This window comes from Lactuca saligna, chromosome 9, assembly GCF_052625555.1.
Source record: "Lactuca saligna cultivar CGN05327 chromosome 9, ASM5262555v1, whole genome shotgun sequence".
NCBI lineage: Eukaryota > Viridiplantae > Streptophyta > Magnoliopsida > Asterales > Asteraceae > Lactuca > Lactuca saligna.
Window position 1 is genome coordinate 178,393,931 of NC_136425.1, and position 8,289 is coordinate 178,402,219.

The window sequence follows — 8,289 nt, forward strand, 5'->3', positions numbered from 1 at the left end:
GAATGGGAACCAAGTCCACCAGGTAACGCTCCTCAAACAGTCGTAGAACGCAATCTCGAAACACCATCGATGCTCGCACCGATCGATCATCAGCAATCTCTACCTCTAAAGGGCAATCTAACTCGCCTGAAGTCTCACGAAACCTCTTGTTAAGCGCAAGAGAAAAGAACGATCGGGATGCGCCCGAGTCGAACAATACCTGAACTAGGATGCCGTTCACATGGAACGATCCTAATGCATATATATATATATACACACGGAGCACATATCAATATCATAAGATCATAAAACAAAAGATAGAAGGAAAGAATCATACCCATCACCACATTGGGTGTGGCGCGTGCCTCCTCGGTAGTCAGCTGGAATGCTCGGCTCCTCACTACCGGAGCCTCTGCCTTGCCCTGTCGGCCATCCTCGATCCGCAGGGTCACTGGAGCTGGTGCCTTCACCGGTGCTGAAACTGTCAACTGGGGGCAATTGGCCTTCTTGTGGCCCCTCTGGTTGCAGTGGAAACACAGCGACTCCGATGTCTGAATAACTGCTGCAGGAGCAGTGCAATCCCTGCTGATGTGCCCAAACTTGCCGCACTTGTAGTAGCCTGATGATCCCATCCTGCACGCCCCCTCCTGTGCCTTGCCGCATTTCCAGCAGCGTCCCCATCCCTGTTGGCCTTTCGGCCCCATATCTGATCCCTTGGGCTTCTTTCCCGAAGCCCCTCCTATCTGTCCCTCCTCTAATTTCCGTTTCCGGACATGCTCCAAATCTATCTCCCTCTCCGTCGCCCTGGCAATCATAGAGTCTAAGGTGGGGCAAGCTTAAAAACTAACATGCTCCCGGATGTCAGCTCGAAGCATATCGTGATAATGAGTCCTCCTCATATCCTCATCACCAGCATACTGGGGTACCAACAAAGCCCTCTCCCAGAACTTGGCGGTGATCTCCGCCACAGTCTCCGTCGTTTGCCTCATATCCAAAAACTCCCTGGCCAGCTGCTGAAGCTCGACAGCCGGTGCAAACTCTGCCCTGAACCTGGTCACAAAGTCCGACCAGGTCATAGTCTCGATAGTTGAGGCTCCCAACGAGTCACCCACTGACTCCTACCAATCCCGGGCTCGGTCCCGTAAACACCCCGCTGCATATCTCACCTTCGACCCCTCGGGGCAGAAGCTAGTCAACTGTGCAGACTCGATGTCTACAATCCATCGCCTGGCAGCAATGGGGTCCTTTACCCCATGGAAATCCGGCACACCACTGCCCCTGAAGTCCTTGAAGGACAATGTGCGTGACCCCGACTGGCTAGAGGCCAAATCACTCCTGAATGCCTGCAGGCGATCCTCCATCAACTCCATGATCCCTTCCTTGATCGACCCGAAGATAATGGGAGTCGACTCAAGGATACCCCTGGTGATCTCTGACGCAATGAACTCACGTAGCCCCTCATCTACCGGCTCGGAACCTGATCCCTCTCTAGAACCGCCATCCACCGGCCTCGATTGAAGTACCACCATTCTGCAATACATCACAACAATCATTAGATATACTGATGCTTCCTGAGGGATCACAGCTACTTACAAGTTCCCTGGTCTTGTCTTGGCCTTCCTTGGTTCGGGTACGGATCCTCTGCTTTCAATAGTACGGGCCCATACTACCTTCCACATCTATCCGTACCTTCTTCAAGAACTGCCTCGACTCCACCAGGTCACTTACGCTAAGGCTGGTTACTACTATACTCATCCCAGGCTCGCCCTAGGGAAATCTCCGGCTCTACTCGATCCAGTCCTCAGCTGCTGCAGGCCTCCTCGTAATGCCAATTAGCCATCACCCGAATACCATCACATGCGGCGAGACTCAGATAATCCTTCGAGTACCCGACTCGTCCCTAAAACGGTTGGACTCAAACAAGAGTTGCGCAGTAGGATCAAATCCGGTACTCTAAGATTATTCAACTCTGATCACATGTGATGTGATGTATTTTCCTAATGATTAATTCCCATTATTCGGAGTCCCACGTAGCACGAAGCAAGCAACATTCAGACGAGGGAAACAATGTCAAGCAATTCCGCTCTCATAGAGAGAAACTGGACTAGCACACCGTGCTAACTCATACTACCAGGCACACCCTAACAGGCTACCCTACTGCTGTCTACTCTATTCTAGCATGCAATTCTCATATAGGTGGAACACATAAGGCAGGCACATAAGGCATCATTCCTAGATCCTTAGTCCTATTCTAGCATGCTGTTCTACAAAAGCTGATAAACGTAATCATAAACTTGTATGGGTACTTTGGGGAATACTTACTTGAGCTCGGCCGGTCGCGCACATCACACACACTTTTGTTCTTTCTTAAACTCTTTTCTCCATTTAGAAAACACCCTCTTAAAAAAATCTTTTAATCCCTCGATTTGAGTTCAGACACCCCCGAAGGTGAGTCCGAATCCCTCAAACCAGGGCTCTGATACCAACTTGTAACATCCCCCTCTGGACGTATCACAATATTGTCCGCTTTGGGCCACTCGGCATGAGGACTTCCCAGGGGGTTACCCATCCTGCTACTACTCCCGCCCGAGCACGCTTAACTACAGAGTTCTTATGGGATCTGCTGCCTTCACGGCTTTAAAACGCGTTGTGTTAGGGAAGGTATCCACACCCCTTATAAGAATGTTTAGTTCTCCTTCCCAGCCGATGTGGGATCAGATCTAACCCACTTTAACCCAAACCATACAGAGAAGATTAGCATGGCCCCTGCGCAAGGATGACATGCACAAATCGAGAAATGGTATCAAAGCTAGGGCACGGGTCGATGTGTTCGACCGGGACGTCGAACCCTATAATGGGGGGTGAAAGTGGGTTAGATCTGATCCCACATCGGCTGGGAAGGAGAACTAAGCATTCCTTATAAGGGGTGTGGATACCTTCCCTAACACAACGCGTTTTAAAGCCGTGAGGGCAGCAGATCCCATAAGAACTCTGCAGTTAAGCGTGCTCGGGCGGGAGTAGTACCAAGATGGGTGACCCCCTGGTAAGTCCTCGTGTCGAGTGGCCCAAAGCGGACAATATTGTGATACGTGCCAGAAGGGGGTGTTACACTTAATTATCTAATCTTGATCCTTCTAATTAATCTTCTTACCGTGAGTATGTTTTTCCTTCCAGTAACATTTTGCTAAACTTTCCTATATGCAATGGTAAAGTTTATTCAGTAAATGGAATTATTAGTATTTTTTCTTAGTGCTCCGTTAGCAATTCTAAACCTGAATATCAATCAAATTCCTCTACTTTTGATGACTCAACGATTCATGAGACTCATGACAAGGTATCAACGGAGCATACCATCAATGACATTACTTGTTCCATAACTAAAACAAGAACTCATAATTCAAATTGTAAAAGTTCCTTAGTTCAAAAGTTGAAAACAAATCTAAATCTATTGTTAAAGGAAAGAATTTTAGAATAAAAGTTTGTTATCGATGTGGTGATGCCTCTCACAAAGTCAGCAAGTGCACTTTGAAAAGACCTCTGTTCACGCTGACAATATCATGACTCGTAATGATAAGTGGATTAAAAATATGAACTTGTTGAAATGTCACCCTAAGGAATTTGATATTCTTGTTGCAAAAATGATCTTTGGGTACTTAAAGCATGCACTCAATATTGGGTTATGATATCCTCCTGATTATGAGTTCAAGCTACTACGATACTATAACAACTGGTAAAAATTGGTTAAAGTCTGGTGTCAAACCACCGCGAACCGCTAAATATTAATGACCAATTGTGTGTTTTTACCTTTATAATGTATATTAAATATATTTTTTCATAATTTCTTTCAAAACATCCCAAACTGTTTAAACCATCTATCGTCAAAGATTGAATAAATAAATGACTAAAAATTAAATCATATTTGTGATGTTAAAAATTTAATTTTGCATTAAGTATATTCAAGAGCTACGGATAATAAATTTGAATATACATTGTTCTCCTAATTTCATAGATTTAAAAAACACCAAAAACGGATGTCATATGAGAAAGTTATATCTTTTTAAATTTAAAAAAAATCAATATTTATCTAATTTTTTAAAATTAAACTATGCACTGCTTTGTTGGAAACAACTATAAGCCTCGTAAATCGATGGCACAAAACAACCATAAGCCTCGTAAATCGATGCCACGAGAATCAAGAATCAGGGATGTGCATCACAAAAAATAAATAAATAAATAAATAAAATACAAAAAAGTTGATTTTACAACAAATATCTTTATAAATCCAATCTTGTACAGCAAATTCTTATATATATATATATATATATATATATATATATATATATATATATATATATATATATATATATATATATATATATATATATATTAAAGGAGGCCACTTTTTAGGAATAGTGAACTGGTGGATTTTTTTTGGCAAAAATGGCCCAAGAATGTGTTGTTTCCGTTTTTTTTATCTGGGTATTTTATGCAAATATTTACATTCTTTATACACGTGTTGATGATCGTTTGGTTTATCCGCTTTCGGATCCTTTCCACCGCGTCCTTATCCCTATCCCATTTGATTTCTTTGAAATTTCAGATGAGCATCAGGTTTTCTTCGGATGTAAATATTTGCTCTACCTTTGCTCTTGCCGACGGATGTTTCTTCGGCTTCAATTTCATCATCAGGAAACACAAAAAAAGCAGCGTTCATGTTGGTTGTTCGATTGCTCTGTTTGATTTATTCGAAATTTCAGATGAGCATAAGATTTTCTTCCATGTTCTCTACCTTTGCTCTTGTCGACGGCTGTTTCTTCGGCTTCGATTTCATCATCGGGCAACACAAAAAAAAAATCAGTGTTCATGTTGGTTGTTCGATTGCTGTCTGAAATGTGAGACAGATGATTTTGGGTTCAACAACCATTTAATCAGGTATCGCTACCTCTTCTTTCGTCATTGCTTTTGACATTTTATAATTTTGGGCTCAATAAGCATTTAATCAGGTAACGCCGACCACCCTCTTCGACGTGCTCACAACCCTTCGTTTTCGTCTCCTCTCTCAACTGCCCATTGTGAAGGTCTTCTGTCACAATCCCTATTAGGGCTCGATTTTGAGTTCATCAAACATTTACCAGCTAGGTATCTGTGCTCCTTCTTTCCTCTTTGTTTCCTCAATTTCAAAAGTTAGGGTTTAGTTTTGGGTTTATGATGTGATTTTAATTGTTAGCTTAATTTTATCAGTTGCTGTAAACGTGATTCAGTGCTTTCTCTTCGATTTTTTGCTTCCTATCAAGATTCTAAAACCGATTGTCGACGCCAAATCAAAGTTGAAGGTTAGGGCTTTTTTCTTTTGCTGGATTATGGCTTAATCTTCTTACAAAAGTTAACAAATGTCTCAGTTTCAGGTCATTCTGATATCTTCTGCTCTTTTTTTTCACTAAGTAATCATAGATTTTCTTCTTGTGTAAGTAGTTTTGTAGTTGTTTATTGATGATTTGATGAAATTCAATGTTGAAAAAAGGTCGTATGACATGAACAATGTGATGAGTTGAAATTTGCATGAGTTGTATGTGAAACACTGAATTGTACACAAAAGAGTTAACTTGAATTAAGTATACATACATACCACCAGCATGTTTTGAATAAAATATGAAATATGTGTTTAGATTTTTTTTTAATTTACATGAGTTGTATGGAACTTATCTATTAAAATTATTGTTTTTTATACTTTTTTTTTTTTTTTTTTACTTTTGTGGGTCTCATTTGTTAATTATTCTCATATCGTTCAAGTAAAATGTTATTTGTCAACATACATGATTACATATAATTTTTTTTGATGAAAACTACAAAAAAAAAACAAAAAAAAACCAAAAAAAAACTTTTGAATAAGAAACACTTTATCTTTTGAACTTTATTGATATTATTTTGTTTCCAAATGGAATCGAATCATCTTTTGCTTCTAAATATGGAGTTGATTTTGATTAAATCTTGCAAAGTGTGGTTGTACAAGGTTACCGAAAGACTGTTTGTGTGTGTCGATCTTTGCAGAGGCAATGGCAATTACAAGGATACAAGATCGAAGATACTGAAATTCGGTTTATACTGAATAATCAAGGTTTATAACTTCATTATTTATGATTTCATATCATCAAAATATATTGATTCTGAAGAATCTAGGTTTATAACTTCATCATTTAGGATACATGTACTGATGTACGAAGAATTATGTATTTTAGATGCTTAAAAATCAACATCTACCGAATCTTTTTAGATGATTGTGATACAGATGATGACACCATTGGAAATTATAAATGTCGCTACTAGATCGAATTCTACACCAAAAGAAAGTAAGTTGGGTTAAAAAGGTCCAACATACTACATCGTGGATGTTATGTTGCCTCTGTTTAGGTAATCCTTGAACTTCATTATTTAGGAGTTTCAGACCATGAAAGCTTTCAGTAACTTTATTAACTTAAAAAAAATGTCTGCTTTTTTTTTTGTCAGAAAGTAGTTGTTTGTTAATGGTCTGGATATCAACATTGCAGCTTATGACAGGTAAAGTTGTACCTTTTCTATATTTATTTATTTATTTTCCTTAGGTATTGTGAAATTTGTTTACTTTGTTAGCTCGGTTGTTATTTGGGACTTAGTTTTGTTCAAAAAGTCATCTTTCCCCTGCATACTAGCAACTATTCTTGAACAGATTTCACAAAGTGCTTTAAGCATTTGATTTCGTTTATCTAAGATTTGAGATATATAACATATAGGAGCTTGGGAAAAGGTTCTTAATCTTGGAAATGTAACTCATTTTCCAACAATTAAAAATATTTGGTTCGAGTTTTTGTGAATAATCATATTAACCTAAAACAGGGAAGAAGAATGGTTGGGATCTGAAGAGACAATTTTTTATATAAGTTTTTTCAGGTATGCAGAAGAAAAAAACAAAATCTAGATTTGAGATAAGGATCTTTGTCTTTTTGTAAGAATAAGATGTGCTTTCATTTAATGAGTTTTGGTTTACTTGCGTATTTGACAAATGATATGACCAAATTATTGACTTTATGTAAAAAAAAGATCATGTTTTGATGAAGGTTTGAACAATTAAGTTTTCATATAATTTTATTTTTTACTTATTGGTTGATGGTTGCAAAATTGCTAAGCATATTCAATGTCAAGTGTATTGGGCTGAACATGAGAACAAATTGTATTACTTTCTATTTTCATATTTGATTTTTTATGTCTTCTGTTCCTTGTGCTTTTGTCGTTTTGAAGTATTTTATTTCTTTTTATAAGTTTTTTGGATTTTTGTGGTCAACAAATTTTACTATGTTCTCATACATCTTAAATGCTAACCATTTCTTATTGTAATCACAGATCCATAAGGGCCGGTTTTGACCCCAAAAAATGTATTAAAAACCAACAAATGAAATCAATTGGATGATTTTGTGTCTTTAAATTGCTGGTCAAATCAGGTGGTGCCCTCCCTCCTTGAGGTCGAGGGTTCAAGTCTCATCGTGGACATAGGTAGAATTAGGTGTTAGTTTAGGTGTAGATTATATATTTGTATTTGCTGGTTCAAAAAAAAAAATTGTTGGTCAAATCTGAAAAATACTGGACAGAATCGATAGATAATATACTGTATATAGACAACATACGCATTAAAATCTTTACTTAATCTAAATGAACATGGTGTAACCTATACAAATGTAGGCAATGTACTTTTTCAAAGTTATTAGAAGAATGGAATGTTGCATTCCATTGGAATCAATTTGTTACACTTGATGATTTATAATAGAACAAATTCATTTAGTTATGTTGATAATCTTCTTATAATTTCATTTTCCACTTTCGGATCTCCTCAATTTTCCACACACAACTGATGTGCATCAAATTTTGAGGAATTTTTTACACACCCTCTTTAACCTAATGTCGTGTTCAGAGTATAAATAAATTGTTCATGAAAGAATATTTGCAAAGAATAAATCGAAAAAAAAATCACATCTGTTGATCAAATAACATTTACAAAGAACAAACAACAGAAAAAATCATCACATCCGACCGCCGCAACGCGGGGTTTACCCACCTAGTTCATTTTAAAATAAGATTTTTATACATTTCTACAGTCATACGTTTTCCTTCGTATTCACTCCATCTTCCGTCGATCATACCAGCCAAAAACACCCTTTTCTCCTCCGTTTTCATGTTTCTCTTGTCAAAACAGCAACAGCCCTACTCTAATCCTGTGAAAAATCATACCCAAATATCCATTTTGTTCCTCCTTTGAATTCTGTTAAACATCAAACAAACACA

The 8,289-nt window shown here is 38.2% G+C and overlaps 1 non-coding gene across 1 annotated transcript; it reads left to right on the forward strand.

The window, feature by feature from the left end:
* Positions 1–2,689: 2,689 nt before the first annotated feature.
* Positions 2,690–2,791, forward strand: LOC145018997 (U6 spliceosomal RNA). The gene has a single exon (XR_013667317.1). It is a non-coding gene; the product is annotated as a U6 spliceosomal RNA (small nuclear RNA).
* Positions 2,792–8,289: the final 5,498 nt, after the last annotated feature.